The sequence below is a fragment of the Hyaena hyaena genome, unplaced genomic scaffold, assembly GCF_003009895.1.
Source record: "Hyaena hyaena isolate Hyena2069 unplaced genomic scaffold, ASM300989v1 scaffold_1422, whole genome shotgun sequence".
NCBI lineage: Eukaryota > Metazoa > Chordata > Mammalia > Carnivora > Hyaenidae > Hyaena > Hyaena hyaena.
In genome coordinates, this window is record NW_024082053.1 from 328017 (window position 1) to 353070 (window position 25054).

The following is a 25054-nucleotide window of genomic DNA, read 5'->3' on the forward strand; positions in this document are numbered from 1 at the left end:
GACAAAATGTTTGGCTTGTTTTTGAGCTTCCCACTGGTTCTTCTAGTCATCTGGAATTCTAAGATAAACTGAGTGGCCCAAAACTATGTCATCTATTTTTCATTTTGCTCAAGACAGAAGTAAAGCATCTCATCACTCCAATATATAGAATTTCAACTCTTTAGTTTCTAAGGTAAAGTTCAAGAGAAGAAAAAAGAAACTACTACAATGTCATATATTAATGAATTATATACAACTATCTGCCCACCAAGAAAGAATAATTAAACACATTATACGTCAAGCTATCTGCATTTGCAGAAATGATAATTTTGCAGATACTGATAAGAAAAATGCTTGTGAGGTAGCATTCATGGAGAAGAGTCTGCTAAGAGCATTCATACATGAAAAGTTAATGCAAAATAAATACCAACACTAAAACTAAGGTAAAAATACAGGCATAGGACAATGATATCAAAGGAACTTGTTAAAAGAGAAGAAGCCAAGGGGGACCTGGGTGGCTCAGTTGGTTAAGTGTCAGACTTTTGATTTGGGGGCAGGTCATGATCTCATGGCTGGTGGGATTGATCCCTGGATCGGGGATTCTCTCTCTCTCTCTCTTTGCCCCTTGCCTGCTCATACATACTTGTGCTCTCTTTCTCTCTCAAAAAAAATAAATAAACGTGGGGAAAAAAAAGAAGAAGCCAAAAGGTGATAGCAGAGGAGGAATTTTAAATCTTATTTCTTTTAATGTTTTTTTTTGGTTGATAAATTACATTAATATAAAAGATCTAAATAATAATTAAACTATTACAAAAATCACCAATAAGATCACTAAACTATAAGCTCTATTAAGATTTGGTTGTTCCCTGTTTTTGATCACCTTTATCTCCAATGCTTACTGCAGTGCCTAATTACCAATAAATCTTTGTTGAATGAAGTAAATGAAATGAGTAAATCATCTGCATTTGTAAATGACACTTGTAAAAGTGCCAATGAAACACTTCCACCAATGGCATATGTGTGACTGAGGAAAGAAGACCTGCTCTCCTCTAAACTTCAATTAGAAACATCCCTGGGGCGCCTGGGTGGCTCAGTCGGTTAGGCATCCAGGCTAATGTCCAAGCTGGAGCCTGCTTCAGATTCTGTGTCTCCCTCTCTCTCTGCCCCTCCTCCACTCATGCTCTGTCTCTCTCCATCTCTCAAAAATGAATAAACATTAAAAATTTTTTTAAAAAGAAAAGGGAAAAAAAAAACATCCCTGAAGATGTGCACTCATGGCATTTTGAAATCGGCTCTCTCCCGGTGAAACATGTGGTCCAGCCAGACCTCATGAGCCCCCAGATTCTGAATTGGAAGGGACAGAGAAACTGACCAATCCAAATGTGCTTCCAACTCTAAGATACGATTCTGTGACTTGGATTAGGAGAAAAGGGAGAGGAAGGAGTTGCCAAACGACTAATATCACAAACACCAGGCCCTTAATTTACCAACCAGAATGGCCCTCTACCAAGTTCCCAGATGTGTTGTTCTCCAGGTAAGTAGCTTTCTTCAAAGCAAGTGTGATTAACATTTCTATCCACAGCTCCTCTCTCTCAAGTCCAGGCTTTGTTCCCAGATTTGGCATTGAAAGAAGTGCTTGAGTTTTAAATAAGGTGGTGAGAGTGTAAGATGCCATTCAGTCTTGATTTTACTGTCCCATATTCTGCAACATTAAACTCCACAGATTAAAGACTTCTCACGATGTCAAGGGCTGCCTTTGAATCGGCCTTGACTACTAACCTCCTCCCTGGGGAAATTGTGATATACTCATCATTCCAATATGAACATCTTTATACAAAGTCTGTTTTCCAGATATTTTGAACCCTCCCCAAGCCCTGCTTATATAAAGTGTGAATGTTCCATGTTAATGTAAAGTACTCCTTCTCTCTGAGCATGGAGTAACTCAAGACCCTGACAAACTTGTATGTCATCCAAAATATGTTTGCGGATTTTTCCCTCTTGCCTATAAAATAGCATTAAAGGAAATGTCCTGCTCCATAAATATAACTGTCAAGTGTTTAAATGACTTGCACTTCATCATCATCATCACCAAAATCATAAACTGCCCTTTTTGTCCAGGGCTGGAACTATAGTATACTCGGCATATTTAAAAGATATTTGAAGAACACACTGAGAAGATGTAGCCACTAAGTTTTTACCAACCTTCCCTAAAGAGACCATAACATCTAGTTATTTCCAGATACAATTTCTATTATTAGAAGTGTGATGGTTAATTTTATGCATCAACTTGACTGGGCCATGAGATATCCAGATATTTGGTCAAATATTATTTGCTGTTTCTATGAAGGTGTTTTAGGATGAGATTAACATTTAATCGGATTAACATTTAAAATGGTAGACTGAGGAAAGCAGATTGCTCTCCATAATATGTGTGGGCCTCATCCAATCAGTTGAAGGCCTGAAAGGAACAAAATATCTGAGTCTCCAACAAGTAAAAAAAGGATTCTTCCTGCCTGAAGGCCTTAATACTGGTACCTTGGTTTTTTCCTGCCTTTGAACTTGAACTGAACCATTGGCTTTTCCTGACTCTTGAGTCAGTCAGCCTTTAGACTGAAACTACACCATCCATTGGTTCTCCTGGTCTCCAGCTTCACCAGCTCAGCCTGCAGATCTTGAAACATAACCAGCCTCCACAATCACATGAGCCAATTCCTTATAATAAATCTCTTCATACACATAACTTATTGGTTCTGCTTCTCTCAAGAATCTGGAATAAAGCAACACAGTAAGATTTAACATATCTTTCAACACATAGGCTTCTATTCCCTAATAGAGGACTCTGGGAAGATGGCAGATTAGGAAGCACCAGGGATCCGTCTCACCACGTGATAACGATTGCACTGGCAGACTCTTTACTGTAACTATTTTGGAACTCTGGAGTCTGTTGGAGGCTTGTAATTTCCAGGCAAAGACTTGGATGTAAATTGAAGTTAATTTCAGTCAAGTTCAGTTCTCAGCAGAGTAGTAGCTAACCATCCTTCACCCTCAGTCCTATGACAGGCTGCTCTGCCAGCGATCCTGGAGCAGCCTGCACAGTTTGCTGGAGCCAGTCTGGGCAAAAAGGACGCTGTCCTCTAAATATTGAAACTCTGTGCTCTGCTCATTGATTGCTGCTTCTGGTCACAGAGGTGCAAAGAGGTGTCCAGCCATTATTGTTGCACCTTCCCCACCACTACCCCCCCCCCGCAATGGTTGCAAGCCTCTCCCCGGCCAGCTGAAGTGAATTCTAAGGGATTTAAAGAAGCAGGCCTTCATTTTTCACTTTTTCCCCCTTTCAGAAGCCAGACATTGAAGACCAGACCATTCAAAATAATTCCATATTTGGAGAACATTAGAAAGTGACTGTGCATGCCCAGGGAAAAGCTCAGAAAGAAACTTCAGAAGACCTTAGGCTTACACGTCAGGCTGGTCCTCAGCATAGAGACACCCTACAGTAATCAAACTCAAAAAAATCACAAAAAACAAAGACAATAAAAACCAGTAAACCCTGGGGAAGAGGGAGGATCTGGTTTCCAGAGTAACCATGTTATTATGTCCACTATGCAACAAAAAAGCACAAAGCATACAAAAAAAAAATAGGAAAGTATGGCTCATTTAAAGGAAAAAGTAAATCAATAAATCAACAGAAACTCTCCCTGTAAGGACATAATAGCAATCCCCTAGACAAAGACTTTAAAGCATCTATCTAAAAAATGCTCAAGGAACTAAAATATGATGTGGAGAAAGTCAAGAAAATAATGTGTGAAAAAAAGGAAATATCAATTGATAGGAAGTCTAAAAAGAACTCCTCCCCGAAAAAATCTGGAACTGAAAAGTACAATAACTGAAGTGAAAAAAAAAATCACTATAGGGATTCAAAGACAATTTGAACAGGTAGAAAAAAGTATCAGCAAACCTGAAGGTAGGACAATGGAAATTATCAAGCATGAGGAACAGAAAGAAAAAAAAACACAAAGATTTAAGGAAAGCAAACAGCTTAAGGGGCCTGTGGAACACCATAAATCTAATCCAATAGAACTAGATGTGCAAAGAAAATGTAGCATCTTTATCTTCTTATCCTTATAAATTCAGCCTCTTCCAGATTAAATAATTGGTGTCTGGTAAATGCTCAATACTTCAAGCTTTCTCTCTCCCTCTTGGCCTACAGAATATGCCATCTTGGGATACACGGGCACTGATAGGACTTCATGGTGGTAGGGAAGAGAGGATGGGGCATCGTGAATCCCATTCACCATCTCAATTCTTGCTAGTTCCTCCTGTGGACCTGCTGTCTAGTTCTTGAACTGGTATCTGCTAAGGTGAAACTGAACTGGTCTGTCTTTAGCTCATTGCACTGACATTCACTGCTGAGGTCAGTAACAGTGGTCATTTATCTCTGGTCATAAACTTTTTCAGATCCCCCTATTGTGCTCTTTGTCTGGTCTCCAGGCTTCCATAAAATCTGGTCTCATTCCCTTACTTCTCTGACTTCTTTTCTGTCACTCTTTCCTTTGCCTACCTTTCCCCAACTACATTGACCTCTCTTTTCCTTGAACACACTGGCATGTTCCTGTCTTAGGGACTTTATACGGTAGTCCCTCTGTCTGGTATCATGGTTTGCTTCTTCACTGTATTTGAGACTTTGCTCTGATGTCACCTTCCATATAATATATTCCTTGATCATCTTATTTAAAACTAAACATCTCTCCTGAGCTCCCACACCCCCTTGTTTGCTTATTTCCATGGCAATCATCACTACTCAATATATCATACGATTACTTCTTTGTTTGGTTTATTGTCTACCTCCCTCCTTAAGAATACAGGCTCACTGTAGACATTAGGGCTGGCAAATAGTGCAGATTGCTCAACATCCTCACCAGATATTAATACCATTTCCATTATACAGAGGAGGAGACATACTTAGCAATAGGAATTGATATCCTAAAGCTTTAGGATGTGACTTTATTTATGGAGATTTTCATATAAAACATTTTTTAATCTTTCCTTATTTTTGAGACAGAGAGAGAGAGAGAGACAGTGCACATGGTGGAGGGGAAGAAAGATGGAGACACTGAATCCAAAGCAGGCTCCATGCTCCAAGCTGTCAGCACAGAGTCCAACATGGGGCTTGAACTCATAAACCACAAGATCACAACGTGAGCCAAAGCCAGATGCTTAACTGACTGAGCCACCCAGGAGCCCCAAGATTTGCATTTTTAATACAGGCTTTCTTGAGATATAATTTACATACTACACAATTCACCAATTTAAAATATACACTTCAGTGATATTTTAGTGTGTTCACAGAGTTGTGCAAACATCACCATGGTCAACTTTAGAACATTTTTATCATCTCCAAAAGAAATGTGTGCTCATTAGTATTTACTTCTCATTTCCTCCTTAGTCTCTTCCACCCCTAAGCAACCACTAACCCACTTCCTATCTCTATAAATTTGCCTTTTCTGGACATTTAATATAAGTGGAATCATACTGGGTGGCTCAGTTAAGCCTTCAACCCTTGGTTTCAGCTCAGGTCATGATCTTTACAGTTCATGAATTTGAGCCCGACATCAGGCTCTCCACTGACAGTGTGGAGCCTGCTTGGGATTCCATCTCCCTCTCTCTCTCTTCCCCTCCCCAACTCTCTCTCTCTCTCATAAATTAATTAAAAATAAATAAACTGTTAAATGGAATCATACAATACGTGGTCTTGGTGACTGGCTTCTTTCATTTAGCATAATGTTTTCAAGGTTTATCCATGTTGTAACATGTATCAGTATTTTATTTCTTTTTATTGCCCAATAATATTCCATTGTATGGATATGTCACAAATGTGTTTATCCATTCAAGTGATAGACACTTGGATTGTTTCCATTTTTGCTTATCATGAACAATGCTGCTATAAACACTTGTGAACAAGTTCTTATGTGAACATGTTTTTTATTTTCTTGAATATATACCTAAAAATGAAATAGCTGGGTCATATGGTAACCTGTGTGTTACCTTTTTTGAGGAACTGTCAGGCTGTTTTCCAAAGTGGTTGTGCCATTTTACAATCTTCATAGCAGTGCAGAGTGTTCTATTTTCTCCACAGCCTTCTCAACACTTATTATTCATCTTTTTTATTATAGTGGGATTTGCATTTTGAAAGATGGCTATTTCTGTCAACTTCATTCCTCTAGTAAGAAGGTAGGTAAGGACAGAGAACTGTAAGAAGAATTTTAAAGGATTTGTCTTCTGTGTTCTTTCTCCTAGATACTTAATCTGCTGTCTGGATGCCCAAAAACCTGAGGTTGTATGGTGGGATTCCATGAATGCTTGCCCTCCTTGGGTTTATCCCATGTTCCAGACTTTTCCTAACCACTCCTTTCTTGACACTCACAATAAATAATGGGGTATAAGAAGTTTTGAACCCTTTGTTTTAACCCATCGATTTAGATCCAGTTGACTTTCTGGTAAGAGAATCCTTTGACTCTTGTACCTAGGAGTAAAAACCTTTACATCAAAATTATGTTTACATGAATGAATATTCACTCATTTAGAAAGTAATTTTTAGAGATAATTTCTATTAAGCCACTTTAATTCTTTTTTTAAAAATGTTTATCTATTTTGAGAGAAAAAGCACATGTGTACATGCACGTAAGTAGGGGAGGGCAGAGAGAGAGAATGAGAGAGAGAGAATCTCAAGCAGGTTCCATGATGTCAGCAGAGCCAGAAATGGAACTGGATCCCAGGAACCATGAAATCATGACCTGAGCCCATATCAAGAGTCAGACATTCAACTGACTGAGCCACCCAGGTGCCCCAAGCTACTTTAATTCCTTGCTAAAATTTTTATTCCAAGGCCTCAAGACATTTCTAAACTTTTTCCCTTTTGATTTTTAATTTACTGAAATTCTCTTCATTGGAATCAATTATTTTCCACATAAGGTTTAAATGAAAATATTGTTCAATGTGGGTTTTTTTCTTGCTGTTCATATCAAATTTTTCCTGAATATGGTTCCTGCAATTGCATGTGCTCTTTTATGGTCATTATTTGTACCAAGTCCAATTGTCTCAGGTCAAACTATTCACACCCAAACTTAGTAAAAAAATTGGATTCCTACATCAATTTTTACACAGTAATAAGTTTCAACATGTGCCAATTTAGCTGTTGGCAGTTTTATTTCGTGTTGATCACTTTTGCCAAGTCTAATTTTTCCCTGTTCAATATTTGAATGTTTCAATGTGAGCATCAAGACATGATTTGTCATCAGATTTTCATCTCTGACAAATTTTAACATGTGCAGGTTCAACCATTGACTTTTCTTTTGTGCTGATCATTCCCACCAGTGACACATAGTATGAATTGGATAAGGGACTGACAGTTTGGATGTTTTTTAAAATTTTTTAGCTAATACATGAGAAAACTAAGGAAGTTCCCTCAGCTATGCCAAAGTTTATTCTGCGTTCTGGAATTTCTCTGTATTGATGACCTAACTCTTTAACATATTTCCCATCAATTTGTGTATTCTGTACCAGTCACTCATGCTGATGTCCCAGCAAAGAGCAAATGGTGAGATCAGAATATCCTTGGGGCCAAATGTCTCTGCATCATGATATTCTAGGGGCTAAAACATTCCAGTGTCACAAAATTAATCTTTCCAATATTTTCTATACCTGATTCATCATTGGAATCAGTTAGGGAACTTCTTTAAACATACAGGTTCCTAACCTATCTCTTCCTATCCCTGTCTGTCCTTGGCCAGCAAATTTTCACTTCACAGGTCTGGGATAGGTTCCTAGCATCTGCAATTTTTTTAAAAGTTCCTCCAATGATTCCATGGGGCACCCCAGGGACTCAGTCAGTTAAGGGTCCAACTCTTGATTTCAGCTCAGGTCATGATCTCACATTCATGAGATCAAGCCCCATGTTGGGCTCTGTATTGACAATGTGTAACTTGCTTGGGATTCTCTCTCTCTCTTGTTCTTTCTCTGCCCCTACCTTGTTTGCTCGCTCTTGCTCTCGCTCGCTCTCTCTCCCAAAATAAACAAATAAACTTTTTAAAAAATATTTAAAATAAAAGGTTCTTTTAGTGATTCTTATGCCTACCCATAGAGTTTTGGCTATCTTCTGGGCTAACCATATCCAGAAATAGGCTGTCCATATGGATCATGCATATATCACAATACTTTCATAACTTGAACTTACAAAGAAAAAAGAGAGAGAGAGAGAAATAAGATATTTAGGAAGAAAAGGAGACTGTTGGTGTCCAAGAAAGAGTGGCTGGGTATGCAAACTGGAAGGGCCTGGTAAAGATGTAAGAGGTGAGCAGGCAGTGGTAATTTGGAGGTCAAGAGAAGGAAGTGGAAGTAAAGCAGTGCAGTTTAAAATCTATGTTCTCAAACCACACGCACTATCAAGTCTTTTCTCTTTTGCAGCCTTTCCTCTGCTTTGACTGGTTGGGAGCAGACTTTTAAGGCTGGCCAAGATGGTGCCTGGCTTGGTGACTAAATCATCAGGTAACCTGATATAACAGGTATAAATCTCAGTCTACAACTCAAGATTGGAAAAAAATAGAATTTAATTTTCTATGATTCAACTTATTTTCTATTTTGGAGATGCCCATTCACTGTAGAAAGAAATATAAGTTCAGTCAGTTAAAAGATTTTCTTCTTTGCCCCAAAGTGGCAAAGTCTGAAATAAGATGGCGGAATAGCAGTTTTAATGACGTGTTTCTTTTTTTTTTTTAATAGTTTATTTTCAAGTTGGTTTCCATATAACACCTAGTGCTCATCTCAACAAGTGCCCTCCCCCATGCCCATCACCCCCCCTTTCCCTCTCCCCCACCCCCATCAGCCCTCAGTTTGTTCTCAGCATTCAAGAGTCTCTCATGGTTTGCCTCCCACCCTCTCCCCAACTATTTTTCCCCTTCTTCTCCCCCATGGTCCTCCTTTAAATTCCTCCTAATCCACCTATACGTGCAAACATATGGTGTCTGTCCTTCTCTGCCTGACTTATTTCACTCAGCATAACACCCTCAAGTTCTATTCATGTTGCTACACATGGCCAGATTTCATTGTTTCTCATTGCCATGTAGTATTCCATCGTATAGATAAACCATGTCTTCTTGATCCATTTGTCCGTTGATGGACACTTAGGCTCTTTCCATGTTTTGGCTATTGTTGAGAGTGCTGCTATGAACATTGGGGTGCATGTGCCCCCATGCATCAGCACTCCTATATCCCTTGGGTAAATTCCTAGCAGTACTATTGCTGGGTCATTGGGGAGTTCTACTGCTAATTTTTTGAGGAACCTCCACACTGTTTTCCAGAGGGGCTGCCCCAGTTTACATTCCCACCAACAGTGTAGGAGGGTACTCATTTCTCCACATCCTCACCAGCATCTATAGTCTCCTGATCTGTTCATTTTAGCCACTCTGACTGGCATGAGGTGGTATCTCAGTGTGGTTTTGATTTGTATTTTCCTGATGATGAGGGATGCTGAGCATTGTTTCATGTGAATGACAACGTGTTTCAAAGGGAGGCCTGTTATGTCACTTGCAAAGACAGATGGATCCCCACCCAAATTTGGTTTTGGATGTTGATACTGATGCTATCTCTCACACACACACACACACACACACACACACACACCAAAGAGGTAGGAAAAGTCTTACTATTAACATAACTGAGGTGTCTAGGAGAGCAGACCTTTCCAGCAAGTCTGAAATGAAAAAGCAAGGAAAGGAGACTGATGTAGGTTTTTAATTGTAGTGAGGGTTTGGAGCTGAAGATGAGAGTCCCCATGAAGCAGAAGCTTGTGGTTTTACTGGTGCCAAAATGGTGAGCGCCCAGGCTTCTTATCAGTTTGTCCAAATGTGGACATAAGGGGAAGAGGGAGAAGTGAGATTTAACAGCTGTCAGCAATCAAATACCAAAATACAGAGTCTGAGTCTTCATTACAAAGCCATTAGTCTTTGATTTCACTTGTCCACACAGAAATCTTATGGAGCAACCAGCATCTTGCCTGATACTTGGTCTTTAATAATAATTATTATTATGGTTATTTTTACTGATTAATATCAAAGTCCCAAGAACTGCCATGTTTTACATGCATATTTCATTTAACCCTGACTGCAGTCTTAGAACAAAGGTAGTAATATTATCCACTTTACAGGTGAGGAAAATGAGGCACAGAGTTAATGGCATCTGTCCCTCTCTGGAAGGAGTCAGAGCCAGGATTTGAACTCACACTGTCTGGTTCTATACGTCTGTTTCTTGTCCTCCTGGTTCTTCTCATCCTACCATGGTATGATGTAACCAAGCTGCTTTGGTGCATAGGACGTTCTATGAGACTGTCCCTACTTCTAGAGCTTGCTGCTTCCATGTGACTCTAATCCTGGAAGCAGAGCTCTAGGCTCCACTCTGTAGAAATGGATTAGCCAGGATCCTGGCAGAAATTGAATGCACTTCCAAAGTGGATAATTTATGATTTCATAAAGGAAATGTTGGCAAAAATGTGGGCAAGAGGGGACAGGGAGCCATCACCACCTTATACCCAGCCACAATCAATGAGGGGAGGGAGTGGCTATGGGAACCAAAAAGTGAGCAGTTCAGAAAGAGCCATCTGACAGAAGCTGTGGCCTTTAGTTAAGGAGCACAGCTGGGAAGGCAAGGGAATAAACATCCTGTTCTTATTTTCCTCCTGTTCTCCAGATCACCTGCCAATGTCTTCTACTGGCCAAACCCAATGAAAGAATGGAGGGCAAGGAAATTGTTCATATAGTCCATATGGATAGCCACCCAGGGCATCAGGCAGGATGAAGTGTGGGAAGTGGACTTGTGGAGTAAAGTAGATAATGACCATCATAGGCTTTTATCATGACTTTCATCATTCCTCCTTACTATACTTTTATCATTCCTCTTCCCTTCCCTTCTCTTCTCTCCTCAGGCTAGGCAAAAAATCACATACATACAAACTTATATATATATATATATATATATATATATATATATGAGAGAGAGAGAGAGAGAGAGAGAGAGGGAAGAAGCTGGCAGGGACAGAAAGGAAGTGCGCTCTCTCTCTCTCTCTCTCTCATTCTCCACTCTGCCTCCCCATTTCATAGAAACCTATTCAACTGCAAATAGTACAGTGTCTGCCACATATTGTCTTATACACAGAAAGGTTTATCTGGCTCACATAACTAGTTTTATGATCCAATGGGTCATCAAGGACCCAGAGTCTCTCCATCTTTCAGCTCTACCATCCTTGACATTTTTGCTTTCATCCTCACTCTGGTTGTCTTATGGTTCATCTAAGATGGTTGGTTCTACTCCAAGTATCACATCTGTGCCTCTGTGCACAGGCAGAAAGAAGTATAAACATATAAAAGTATAAAAGAAAAAGAAGGAAAAGACTCTCAGAAATACATCATTTACATCTCATTGGCTAGATTGTGTCATACGACCACCTTAGACTACAAGGGAGTATGCCCAGCAAGCGGCTCTAGTTGAGAGAATGGGTGTTCCCTTGAAAAAGATGGAAAGGAAATAGACGCTGAGTGGTCAGCTATCAAAATACTCATCACTTTATCTATATCACAAGTCTGCTTTGCTTTCATAACTCCTCAAGACTTTGGAATCAAATCCAGAAGGGATTTATAGGCTAGAGATGGATAGATGGATGGATGGATGGATGGATGGATGGATGGATGGATGGATAGATAGATAGATGATAGATGATGATAGATAGATAGATAGATAGATAGATAGATAGATAGATAATATAAAGTACATGACTGCTCAGCTAGTACAGGTTTCTCAGACCTTCTTGCAGCGAGGTGTGAACATTTGACCATCTTCTCAACAACAGAATATGAGCAGAAGTGGTATGTGCCCCTTGAAGTTAGGTCTTAAGACACAAGACATGTGTTACTGTACATCTTCTTCCCCCTTTCTATAGACCAAAAGCTAGTGTCTGTCACTAGCTTCTGCTGTGCTCTAAAGGATAATGGACCCACAAGATTGCATACCTCTAAATGTCCACATGGATTAGAAACATGTCCAAATCTGGACTGTTAAATCAAGGATTGTTGTGAAAAAAGAGAACTTTGTTCTATAAGTTATTGCCTTTTGGGGTCTCAATGCTACAGCTTTTATCCTACCTGATACAGTTTCTATATCAAATATGAATCTCTAGGATGGTTAAAATTTCATGCAAAGCTGTGTCTGGGTTTATGGGATATTTTTCTAGGCTTCCCAAAATCAGTGTTTGAATTCTTGCCTCCCTTATCTGCTTGTCGTTACTCATTGTCCTAGAATTTTCTCCCTTTGCTAAGCATTGTTTCATCCTTTTCACTTCCCTGTCCAGAGTTCAATTGGGCATAGAGGAAATTACTTTTTGTAGATCAGCAGCTATTGTTTGGACATTTGTGGATTTTGTCAAGGATGAAGATAAATAGGAACTAAAGCCATGTGCAAGAAGGGTAGGAGCAACATCTGAAGGAGACCAGGACATGAGAAGACCACAGTGGGAAATTCTCACAATCTCTCCTCTAGGTCAACGGGCATACTGAGTCTCATCCTTTAACCTAGTCTTCATTTGTTCAGCCCTCTGGATCTATACCACTTGAGACAGTTATAGTCGCAGATTCTTTAGTATGACTGCCATTAAGGCTTTTCTTAAAATTATCCCTCTTTTTCCTATCATCCTTGTGCATTCTGTCTTTATAATCCAATTTTAATCATTTGCCAAGTGAGTGACATTTAAAATTCTGAGTCATTTAAAATTCTAAAGAGAATGTGGCAAATGACTGTGGAGATAGGTATGGACATAAGAATTATGTAAAGGTCTTGGACAATGCCTCTTAGCCAATATCCTACCCGATCTGGGGTTATCCCAGAAAAAAAAAAATCCTATCTCCACCCTGAGTTTATGGAGAAGGGAAGTTTGGCATCAATAGGATTGTGTAATATTTTTCATTCTCCTGATTTACCTGGAGAAAATTATATTGAATAACAAAGAAAGATGATGAAAAGAAACTTTAGGAATATCAAAGATGGCTATGAAAGATAGGAAAAAGAGATGAGAGTATATTGTAGCCAATTACTCTTGGGGTGCAGGGGTCTTGAGCTAAAGACTTTGGATACAAGCTAATAACATCCAGCAACCTGCTGCTTGGTCCAAACATCTTGGAAAAACTATCACCTTCATGATGTCACCTTCTGGAAAATTCCAAAGGATTCTCAGTTTTAGATCTCCTGTTGACACAGAAGCCCAGCAAGTAGATGTATTATAACTTTATAACTGGGAGACAAGGATCCAAGGATTGGGATTCCCTGAAGTTTTACTGGAGTCTGTGTAGTTAACAACACCTGATAAGGCCCTTTCCAATGAGGTTTGAGAATAGTCTTATGTTGTTGTCATTTCCTGTAATCCAAGACTCAAATCTGAAGGTCATGCAAGGGTTCCTGTGAATTATTATTGGTAAAAGCTGTTTGGACCTGTTGATTATAAACGTGAGTCTGCTAAATTAATCCCCTATAATATTGTGCCATACTGGACTATAAAAGAGAAGTTAAGATGGAGGGTAAGATCTATAGATTCCCTGGGCATCCAGTGACCATTACATATAGGGATAGTCTATAGGTTTCTGTTAGACTGGCCCTAATGGCCATGAGAATTAAGTACAAACCCTTTGGCCTCAGTAACTAAAGTTCCTCTGATAGTTTTACAAGTTTCAGTGGTACCTCTATCGCCAAACAAATAGGTGGGTATTGTCAAGTGGAAAACCCAAAGTCTTAAAGCTTTTTTATACTATCAAAGCAGTGGCAAGAAATAGATACAATAGTAAGGACATACTTATAACCACATGAGATGAATAACTGAATGAAACCCATCTGTAAATAGATGCTCAAAAGATCCTAAAGGTTTTGGCTTGTGTTTATGCCCCAGCTTTACAATTTTCTCAAGATAGTAGGTTTGATAGAAGAGAAATGCACCAAGGATATGCTCTAAAATCTTATTGAAATGTCTCCACCAATGCTTATTTATGATGTTGTTGTTGTTGTTTTTTAATTTTAGAGAAAGAGAGAGAGAGTGCGAGCATAAGCAGGGGACCAAGGCAGAGAGAGAGAGAGAGAGAGAGAGAGAGAGAGAGAGAGAGACTTAAGCAGATTCCATGCTTGGTGCAGAGCCCAACATGGGACTTGATCTCACAATCCTGGAATCATGACCTGAGCTGAAATCAAGAGTCAGACACTCAACCGATCGAACCACCCAGGTGTCCCTATGATGTTGGGTTTTTTTTTTTTCTTTTTAAAATTTCTTTCCATAATGAGTGATAGCATGCAACACTTTTTGAGAAAATCCATTTCAGTACCTTGGGGAAGATCAATAGACTATCTTGGTGCCATCATAGCTACCTGGGAAGAGAAAAAATTTAATCGTTTCCAATACCCTTCTTCATAATTAATTGCTTGATACTAAAATTAACTCAAATCCTAATGTCAATAGTTAGGAGTTAGTCTTGGCTTTGACTCTTAGTCTTGTTGGAAAGCCTGGAGGTGTTAAAGCAACTTACTTATTTAGTATAGTAATCTGCTAAAGCATTATCCTTTGCTTCTTGAGTCTGCTTTTTATTATGGGGCCCAACCTTAATATAGCCAGTTCCTTTGGAAAAACAAAGCATCTAATAGGAATTTTATGTGACTACCATGTTTAATTGAAATACCAGATGCAGTTAAGCCACACTGCCTCCAAAGCATACCAAAATCATGAATGATCCAAAATCATATTTGCTATCCGTATAGTTAATTCCTCTCTTATCTCTACCTAATTAGAAGTCTGTAGTAAGTGCTACAATTTCAGCAACTTGTACAGATTTGGCCCCTGGGAAAGGATAATATTTGAGTAAGTCTAAGTGAGTTGCTATCACATACTGAGCTCGACAGCTTCCTTGTTCAGTTCTCTAATAGGTTCCATCTATAAACATTTCTAAATCTGGCTTGTCAAAGAATTTCAAAGAGATTAGAGTGAAATAAGGAAAATTCCTAAATAAGTGCATTACAGTCATTAGGTTTTTTTTCTCTTCTGGGAGAGAAAGAAAGCTGGGGGAAGGGCAGTCTAGGGGCTACAGCAATGGATAAAAATATGTGTAAGTGAGAAGAGAAGGATTTCACAGAAAGTCAATCTCAAAGCAGAAAGACATTGAGTGTTTTCATTGAAGAGTGAGGTCTGAATGACAAGAGGGACCATAATGTTAAGACGAGATCCTACATGTGCCCTCCTCCATGCCCATCACTTGTGGGGATGAGCACTGGGTGTTAAATGGAAATCAACTTGACAATAAACTATTTTTTTAAAAAAGATGAGATCCTAAAACTAAATCAATAGAAGCCCCAATTACCTGTGCTACTGTTGTCACTGAGGGCAGACAGAAAGGGTAGGCTTTTCCTACCGGGTAAAGTGAGAGGCTACTATGCATGATGAATGTCTGAAGCCCATTGTGCTTTTGAATTAGAAATCTCAAAGCTTATCTTTGGGTGCTTCATATACAAATAGAATGAAAGGCCTATGGTAATTAGGGAGTGCAAGCAGAGGAGCCTTTGAGGTGCATTTTTTTTTAAGTTACAGAAGGCTATAGGTGAATCTGTCTCAGGCAACATCTCTGGTACTGGGAAGTTAATCTGTACAAAAATAAAATAATCTTCTCCTCCATGGAGCTTCAGAAAGAAGTTGCCCACTCCACATTTGAGTAGCACCTCATCTGCAAAGTAGTCCTCATTCAAACAGATCCATCAGAATGGAATCATTATGCAGAAAAGCATGTTAATTAGTGAGAGGAGTATCTGAAATTCCTGCCATTTGGTTACTCCAAGGAAAGAATGATGGAAAGGCAGGTTTATGGTAAAATGTGTAGGTCTTGTATCAACAAAAAAGGAACATCCTTGGATTTTTTGCAATTGCATGGAAACTTCTCCCTTTTGTTTTAAAGGCAATTTTGGGCAAACCAAAGGATCTACTTACTCAGAAGGGAATCGTTCTGTCACAAAAGTTGGTCCTTTATTACTTTAGATTCTGTCCTTCAACTTAAGGCAGAGTAAGGTTTTTTCCAGTTTCCCTTTTCCTTATAACATCCACATATATCTTTGTTTAGACTGGCTATAGACAGTTTTTATTCCTGTGTTTATCTAATTGCTTAATCTGAAGAGACATTAATTTAATCAGTATTTTTTTTCTGAGCCAAAGTATCTTTAATGTGCTCATCAAGCTCTTGTAGTTCAGAGAGAAGACAGTCTACCATTCTATCTTGTTTCCTAACTAAATTTGTCACTTCAGATATAAGACCATCAACAAAGAAGGTGATTAGGGCAGTTGTGATATCTTTGATCCTACTGAGAATAGCATATTCTAGAAGGTAGTAGTTATGCGATCTCTGAAATTAGGGAAGTATCGTTTTTTTCCTCCTTCTTTACATAATTGGATTTTTGACCAATTGGTTTTGACAAGAAAGGCCTCAGGAATAGCTACTAAGACAGCTTGTCCTATTTGTATACTTTTTATATCTACCTGCAATTAAATTTTGTCACATTTTTTCTATCACTTTATTAATCAATCCATCATGCTTTTCAAACATAGCATCTCTGGTTCCCACAAAGAGATGAACTAATTGAAAGAGATCAGGGAGTCCCTGACTATAAATTCCTAAGACAAGGTTTAAATTCTTAAACTAATTTTTGACTTTCCTTAGAAGGGATTAGAAAGTCCTTTGCTACATTATGGAAACCTGACCTTGACCAAGGTTTAAAGATGTGGGGCCATTTCCATCTGTATTAAAAGATATGAAGGAACATTCTCCAGTGAAAGGACTATATTTATGAAGGGGCAGTGGAGAACAGGAAAGAGGGGGTGAGAGAATGTGCAGGAGGAGGAGGAGGGACAAACCATGGGAAAGAAAGTTGAGAGACAGGAGGCCAGATGGAAAGCCAATCCAAAGATGAGGCAAAACAGAAAAAAGAGAATTTAAGTTTGCCTTTTTAGATCCTCCACATTTTTATTAGCTTTTCCTAAGGAGTCCTTACAAGAAGTAATCTTATAATTTTTCTTTTAGAGGATTTTTGTCTTTATTTTTTTTTTTAATGTTTTATTTATTTCTAGGAGAGAGAGAGAGAGAGACAGCGTGAGCAGGGGAGGGTCAGATAGAGAGGGAGTCACAGACTCTGAAACAGGCTCCAGGCTCCAAGCTGGCAGTCAGCACAGAGCCCGACGCGGGGCTCGAACCCACGAACCGCGAGATCATGACCTAAGCGAAAGTCGGAAGCTTAACCGACTAAGCCACCCAGGCGCCCCAAAGATTTTTGTCTTTAAAAGTCCTCTTCGGACCAGTTAAAAAAACTTGTTGACCGTTAAATATTTGGAATCATTGAATCCTTTGATGCTAAGGTACCATAAAAATGGATTGTCTTATTTGTATACCAAGTCCCCCAGGGTGGCCGCTAAAGTCCTAGAATACTCACAGACCTTCCAAAATTTAGTGCTATTAGCTTTATAATATTAAGTCTATATTCAAGTGCCCTGAACAAGCTAACAAAATCTCCTTAGCCTCATGGCCCCACTATGACTGAAAACTGCTATTAGTAGAAACAAATCAAACGAAGAGATGTATACAATTTGTATACAAGACAAAGAGGAAGAAAAGAGGCTTAGACAGTACTTCAAGACCAAGAGAGCCAGGCACTGGTCTATTACATAGAAGGAGTTGATCCTCTAATGAAGTGGCGTGGGCTGAACAGCAAAGGGGCCAATCTTGCCTGAATCTTAGCAGCAAATCTATGGAATAAAATCAACTAGAGAGCCATTAGCATAAGGCTGTGAAGGAAGGCTCCAAAGAAGCATTTTAACTTGGAGAAAGACAGTGGAAAATTTTGCATGGCTTTAGCAGGAGGGGGTTGGCCAACATTCAGCTAGGCTTAGCAGGACAGGGTTTGGCTGCAGCCCAGCTAGTTTCGGAAATGGGAATACAAGGATTGTTCTTGCGGAATAAGAGCCATTGTTTGGGCAGTCTGGATTTTATTGAGAGAGTTGAAGAGGAAGAATTAGGGGTTAAAGTCATATGCAAGAGGGCATGGGAAGAAAAGCTATGGGGGTTCAAGAGATTTGAGGGTGGGGGTACAAGGACTTATGAAATCCACAGTGGAAAATTCTCCAGTCTTAATTCACTCGGGGTCCTTATACACAAAAGCAGTGTTTTAACAGGGGTCTTCAATGCCTTCATTCAAAGTGATTTCTAACAGTGACCCCGTCAGTGGGACAATGTCTTATAGCAGAGCTCCCTTAAGTCTCTTTAAACTGCAGGACTAGGCTGTGGATTGGGGGATTCTGGGATAAGAGGAGGAGCTTTTCTCTTGATTGCCTCTTCTTTATACAGACGATAATTCAAATTTGCCAGGAATTATGCAGGATAAGATTCAAATAGGAAAAGGTAAATCCAAAGGATAAATTCCTCCATATTACTCCATACCCAGATAAATGTGAAAACCTTTATTCAGCAGTGGTCTTTTATTCTGTCAAGATCCCAGGATAATGAAGCATAATTTTGAGGAAGAGAATTCAAAGTACTTGAATGTTTGCTTATTTTGGTTCAGGGGAATGCTGGCACCCTTAAAAGACCAGCCCTTAAGTACGCGACATTGGAATGGAAGTCAAGTAGGAAAAAGCATTGGTTCTTCTTACATAAACTTGAGTTGAATATAACTTTCTCACGACATTTCAGCTCTCCCACCCCAATCTTGGATAGAAATAAGTGAAAAGATAGGACGAAAAGAAGAGACAATGTTGAAAGATTTTCCAGATGCTTTAAAACCCTGGAAAGTATTCAGTTCTGGTTTGATCTGGGGTATAAGTTAGTCCACTCATTTTTTTCTCTGAATCATACAAATGGTTCTTGAACTGAATGTTCATTTGTGCCCTTGTGAACACGTTCCACAGCAGTTAGAGGTGAAATTATTGGAAAGGCTTCCTTAGATCTGAGTCACTGAAGGGAAATCGTGTTACTTTTGTCTTTTTTCCTCTTCATGATTAAAAAAATTTCTTTAATAAAAGCATTATTTTTGCCATAGTTTTAAAAAAAGGTCATAACATTTACGGATCTTGGCAAAAGTGTCATTTAAGTAACAATTTATTCCAACGTTGAGACAGATGTAGAGTAACAGGCTGTAGGTGTCACTTGTCTATAGTTGAGAGTCTCATGAAATATAAAACCCATTCATTATTAAATTTTAGTCTTGTTTGAGGTTTATTTGAACTTGTTTTTAAATGTGCATGGAATATATAAAAATTAGCTTTGTCCAAACCATTCATTTAATTGTTTTTGACTGCTGGTGAGTGCGCCATGTACCAGGCATGACAGACAGTGTTTTGTGTTAAGAGACTGTAATTCTGACATAGCAGAAAAACAAGGATTATAAATGTTGTCATAATTTAATACAAAATATATCAGATCTAGGACAATGATGTTCATTATTTCATTCATGTATCCCTGAATGCCAGTTGGTTCTTTCAGAATATATATTTTCTTCTCTTCCACTTGCCATTCAGCTACTACATTCCAAGTCAGTATTTAGAATATTTTTCAATTGCTTCAAGAACATAAACTGTAGAAATTCTGTAATTTTTGGTGCTCTGCTCTAAAAATTATACAGAGATAGATAATGGTTTTTTCTGTACCTAATAGGTCTACTTAGAGAAGCTCAATTTAACAAGCTTATGTCAAGTTAAGTGACTAGTATTGTGATATATCCTATAGATATACTATTTTTTCAAAGCTAAGATTAGCATGTTTGCTTACACATACAGGATATTTAGGAGAAAGGTATAAGAAAAATTAGAAATCAAAATAAGACTTAACAAATGTGTCAAATTGGAGGTTCAGGTAAGCCTTTAATTAAAGCTGTTACATAGGTAAGTAAAATAGGTAAATTTTCTCCTCCTTTACTCTCCTCACCCTTCTTCATGATGTTTTCTCTCAGCTGTGAACACAATTATTCAATTAGTTGTATAAACTAATTCACACTAAGGTTGTCTTGAATGAAATCACTAAATATTCGTTGAACATTCCCCCTGGACCAAACTCTGTACTTGGGGCTATAAACTATCTTCCTTTAATCTTCAACCCATCCTCCAAAGCAGAAGTATTATCTGCAAGCTTGTTAAAAATGTAGACTTTCAGACCAACTAAATTGAACTCTGCATTTAACATACTCCTCAAGTGATTGGTAAACACATCAAAAGTTGAGATACTATGGTCTAGAGCAATGGTTTAGCTTAATCAGAATCACTGAGGTGCTTTGTTATAGGTGCCTGTCTACAACAGGAAGAACTTCAGGTCTAGAAGATATAAAAGAAGCCAAGATTGATTTTTTCCCTTTAGTGTTTTATCACATAGCTGGGGATCAAATTGATCACACATTGAGCACTTAATTATGCCAATTTGGATGATTTTTACTTTAATGCAGTAGTTTTGAGAAGAGGAAGATTAGTGTGGAGTTGAGTTACCAGGAAAAGTTCTGTTGGCTGGGAAAATGGTGGTACCACTGATTAAATTAACAGACGCGGAGGGCCCAGTCTGCTAGGTGTCCTACTCTTAGTTTCAGCTGAGGTCATGATCTCACAGTTTGTGAGTTTGAGTCCCACATGGGGCTCTAGGCTGACAGTGCAGAACCTGCTTGGAATTCTCTCTCTCCTTCTCTCTCTGCCCCTCACCTGCTCACTCTCTTTCTCTCTCTCTCAAAAATAAATAAATAAAATTAAAAATTTTTAAAAAGGTGGAAAGTATGGCCAATTTGTAAGAAAAGATGATATGTTACATCACAGATATATTGACCTAGAAAGGATGATAGATCATCAAGGAAAGTTCACGCCATTGACACTGGAAATGCATGATCCTAGTGCTGCTAAAGGTAAAAATTAGAAAAAGACTGTGTGTACCTTGAGGACAGGAATCCTACCTTACTCACTCTTCTATCCTCAGTGCCAGTGGTACACCTGACACACAGGAGACATTCAATAGCTTTTTGCTGATTTAATGAATAAATGTATTTAGGGCTCCTAAAAGCCATGACCCTTTACACATTTTCCCACTTAGATGCATTTAGTCTTTGAAAGAAGACAATAGGAATAACCAAAAAGCTTAACTCAAACTATAAATCTTTAATAGTGGACTGTCAGGTCATGAGGAAGCTAGAAGAAAAATATTTTGGTAGGTAACATTTAATTTACTACATTACCTGTGGATAAGGCTAGTATACAGGGAACTCTACACACATTCTATTTTTTTAATGTTTGTCATGTGTTTTGTTAGAAGAAAAATTGTTGGCAATCTTAAAAACTCCCAGAAAGCTTTTAAAGTGAACTTGAACTTTTGATTTTCCCAATACCATTATTTAAAAAAAGAAAACCTGGGTGCTACTACATGCAAAGTCTCCTTCTCCAAGCCAAGAAAAACCTACATATTGTGGGAAGAGAGAAATGTGGTTGCTAGCCAATTCTTTTATAACCATCCATCATATCTCTTGATTTCCAGTGTTTCTCCTTTGAGCCTAGTTAATGTACACCATGTTGAGTTTGCTTTACTGCTACCATGCACAAAGAGAATTCTACAATAAACTAAAGTCAGTGTCAGGGTCAGATGTTCCATTGCTGAACTCATTCTTTGATCTTAAGGTAATATTTACTGACTTGGGGGATCTTGTGATATGATGGGATGTCATATCTGGGTCATTCAAAATAACTAAAAAATTATTAAATATACGATCTAGCCTTCAACAGAGTAGAAAAGGGATAAAAGAAAGAGAATATCATAGTACCTTCTCTTCTCCATTGAAACATGATGGATGAATCACATACACAGTTCCAAAGAGCCAGCTTTTATGTCTGAGTTCCAATCAAATGTATCATGCTTTATTAATTTACAAGCAGGCTGTAAGTATACAAACAACATGTGTAAAAAATCAATTAAACTTAAACCTCTTTTTAGGGATTTCTAATTTGGTATACAGCTTTCCTGTTTACTCTGTTATAATCATACAGTTTTCATACTTGCAAACATATATCATACACTCTACCCATACACAGAAATGACTATCCTACTGATATTCTATCTTCTTGAACCAGAATCACTCAATCCTACTGTTTTAGGAGCCATTATTAAAAAAAAAAAAAAAAAAAAAAAGCCTACCATTTTTAATTCCTTATAGGACAAAGGTAAAGAAAAAAAAACCTGGAAGATAAAACCCATTTAGGGGAGTTACTAACTGGTTTCCTCATCAGAATGACATTAATCCTAAATTCATTTAGGTTAGAAAAGCATCCTCCCTTTAAAGTGTAAATACCATTTTGAAAGTTATGTAACTATTTTCCAATTAAATTTTAGTATGATTTGCTTGACCCAATTATTTTCCTTGCAATGATGGGTTGAAATGAATAGCACCGTGGTTTGGGAGTTTTGACTGGATTATGGGAGGAAGGTAATCATGGCATATGGAGTCATGGAGGAGGAGGGAGTCAGATATTAACAGTTTGCAATGGAGCACTTAGAGCAATACGGCAGTTCTAAGGATTGAAGCTAAATACAAGGAGACAAGTGTGGAAAGCAAGGTGAGGCAGTGCCAAAATTAAATCTCATGCATTTCAAAATTTTGTTCTGCTAATGAAAAAGAGAAAAAGAAACTCTTTTTGTTCTTTTTCACATGCCCCTTCATAGGTGAATCCTTTCTCTTGGATTCCAGAATTCTAGTTAGTATTCACTAAAAAAAAAAAAAGATTTTTGTCTTGTTTGTCTTTGGTTGGTAAGCTCTTACATGCACAATGAACTCAAGCTCGTATTTCTCAACAATATGCCCATTGCCTATTTAAACTACCTTACAGGCAAAGAGTTCCCATTCCATAGGATTTACAGTTTACAGTATTATGAAATCATATCCATGGCGGCTGTGAGGTAATTGCTTAGATGCACATACTTAAATTCAGAAACTTCAAAACTTTAATGATACTATCAGGATTCTAACTGCCAAGTTGGTGCAATTCGCTTCCCAGAAGGTCACCAAAATAGTGTGCTTTTTCAGTTTAAGCCTTGAAGTAATATAAAGTTGCAAAATTCCAAGAAGATTAAAATCGGTTGCATTGCTAAATTGAAAACTAATTCAACAAAAGCCAATTGCACATGAGACAAAATTCTTCCCCACCACACCCTAATCCCCGAAACATATTGAACAAATTATTTGGCTAAAAAAGTGGTAATACTATTCACAATTACCTTATCATCAAGGAACAACTAGGGACAATTTTGTTCTAAAAATTGGAAGCCAATTTTGAACCATGTTGGAAGACTTTACTATACCCTGCAGAATGTCTTGCCTATGGCTTATTGCCTGCCTGTTGCCTATTGAATTGAGTGAAGTTGAAAAAAAAAAGAAAAAAGAAAAATCCACTGTTGCTGTGTTTTAGCCTTAAGCAGAAAGCAAACAAGAGCTTTAGTTCAAAGAGTCTTAGAGTTCAGAAATGGTTGATATATATTTATTTATATATTTATTCCTGTTTATTTATTTCACACTTTATATGTACATATATATATATATATATTTAGTATGAAATCAGATTCATAAATACAACTCTAAATTCCCTATCTGAGAAACATGATTTCTGGTTTGATTAAGCCTGAATGTGCATGTCACAAAATTACTTTAGCCAGACAGCCATGTGGGCTGTCTATGTGAGAGACAATAAATGTGTATGTATGTAGTTCTGAAGGATAGACCAAATAATATTTTTGAGAAATGTTTTACTGTGGGCTATGGTTAGGTAATACAGACATTACAGTTCATTCACATTAACTGGCATGCTCTAAAGTCCTTTTCAAAGCCATTTGTTTGCTCTTATGAAAGCAGAGACTGAATATTAAATCCCAGTAGTATTAGATTATTAATTGGTATCGAAGTTTGCAGGACACAAAATTAAACTGTAGCAGTATTTTTCAAGACTACATTATTACAAAGAGAGAAAAAGAGAAAGAATGTGCTATTTTACCACTGTTGGGATTTAAAATTATCACAGCCAGTTTCAGAAGCATTCATTACGCTCAAGAGTCTAGTATACCTGAGAACATGATACTCTCAATAGGAATTTACTTAGCTTCCAAATGAGCCATTAAGAAAGCCGTAAAGTACAAGAAATGTTCTCAACTACTGTTTAGAAAACAAATTTTTTAGTGCTTGTAGGTGAGCCCAAAAGACACTAGTGTATAACTATAATAAAAGTTATGTGTCCCAGGACTTTTTGCCAAAATCATTTATACTTTGCTTTGTTAGCCATACTTTTGAGGATTACTCAGGTTCTTTGCCTTTGCATTTCCTTTCCCTCCTAAAGGAAATAGAGGAAAGCATCCCCTCTGGAGAAGAGCTTTCTCCCTCCCAGAAAGAGGCTAATTTCTCATACATCCATATATCACTTCTCACCTAATTTTAAAGATGTATAAGAATAGGCATAAACTCATTTATCTGCTAGGAAGTAGCATGTATAAAAGATAGTGAAGATGTTCCAAAATTGTAAAATTTTAAATTATCTCTGGATCTTTATTTAAGTGCATTCTTTGGAGATAATACATAATTGCTTATTCCTTTAAAATGTCTTTGTCTTACATTAATTCAAAAAGATGTATGCACTTCATGTTTATTGAAGCATTATTTACAACAGCCAAATTATGGAAGCAGCCCAAGTGTCCATCAATAGATGAACGGAAGAAGAAGATTTGGTGTCTACACACACACACACACACAGTGGAATATTAGTAGAGCTCCTGGGTGGCTCAGTCGGTTAAGTGTGCAACTTCAGCTCAGGTCATGATCTCACCACTCTTGGGTTCAAGCCCCGCGTCAGGCTCTGTGCTGACAGCTCAGAGCCTGGAGCCTGCTTCAGATTCTGTGTCTCCCTCTCTCTCTGACCCTCCCCAACTCGCACTCTATCTCTCTCTCAAAAATGAATACATGTTAAAAATTTTTT

The 25054-nt window shown here is 38.1% G+C and overlaps 1 protein-coding gene across 3 annotated transcripts in view; it reads right to left on the reverse strand.

Moving 5' to 3' along the window:
• TSPAN8 (tetraspanin 8) overlaps positions 1–21934 on the reverse strand; it is a 98953-nt gene extending 77019 nt beyond the window's left edge. Inside the window, exon 1 of one of the 3 annotated variants that reach the window (XM_039223662.1) lies at positions 21865–21934. The gene's annotated coding sequence lies outside the window, so the exon portion shown is untranslated. Of the gene's footprint in view, positions 1–14381; positions 14401–21864 lie in introns of those variants that run through there. The other 2 variants (XM_039223663.1, XM_039223661.1) reach the window with 2 other exon arrangements.
• Between the last annotated feature and the right edge of the window lie 3120 nt (positions 21935–25054).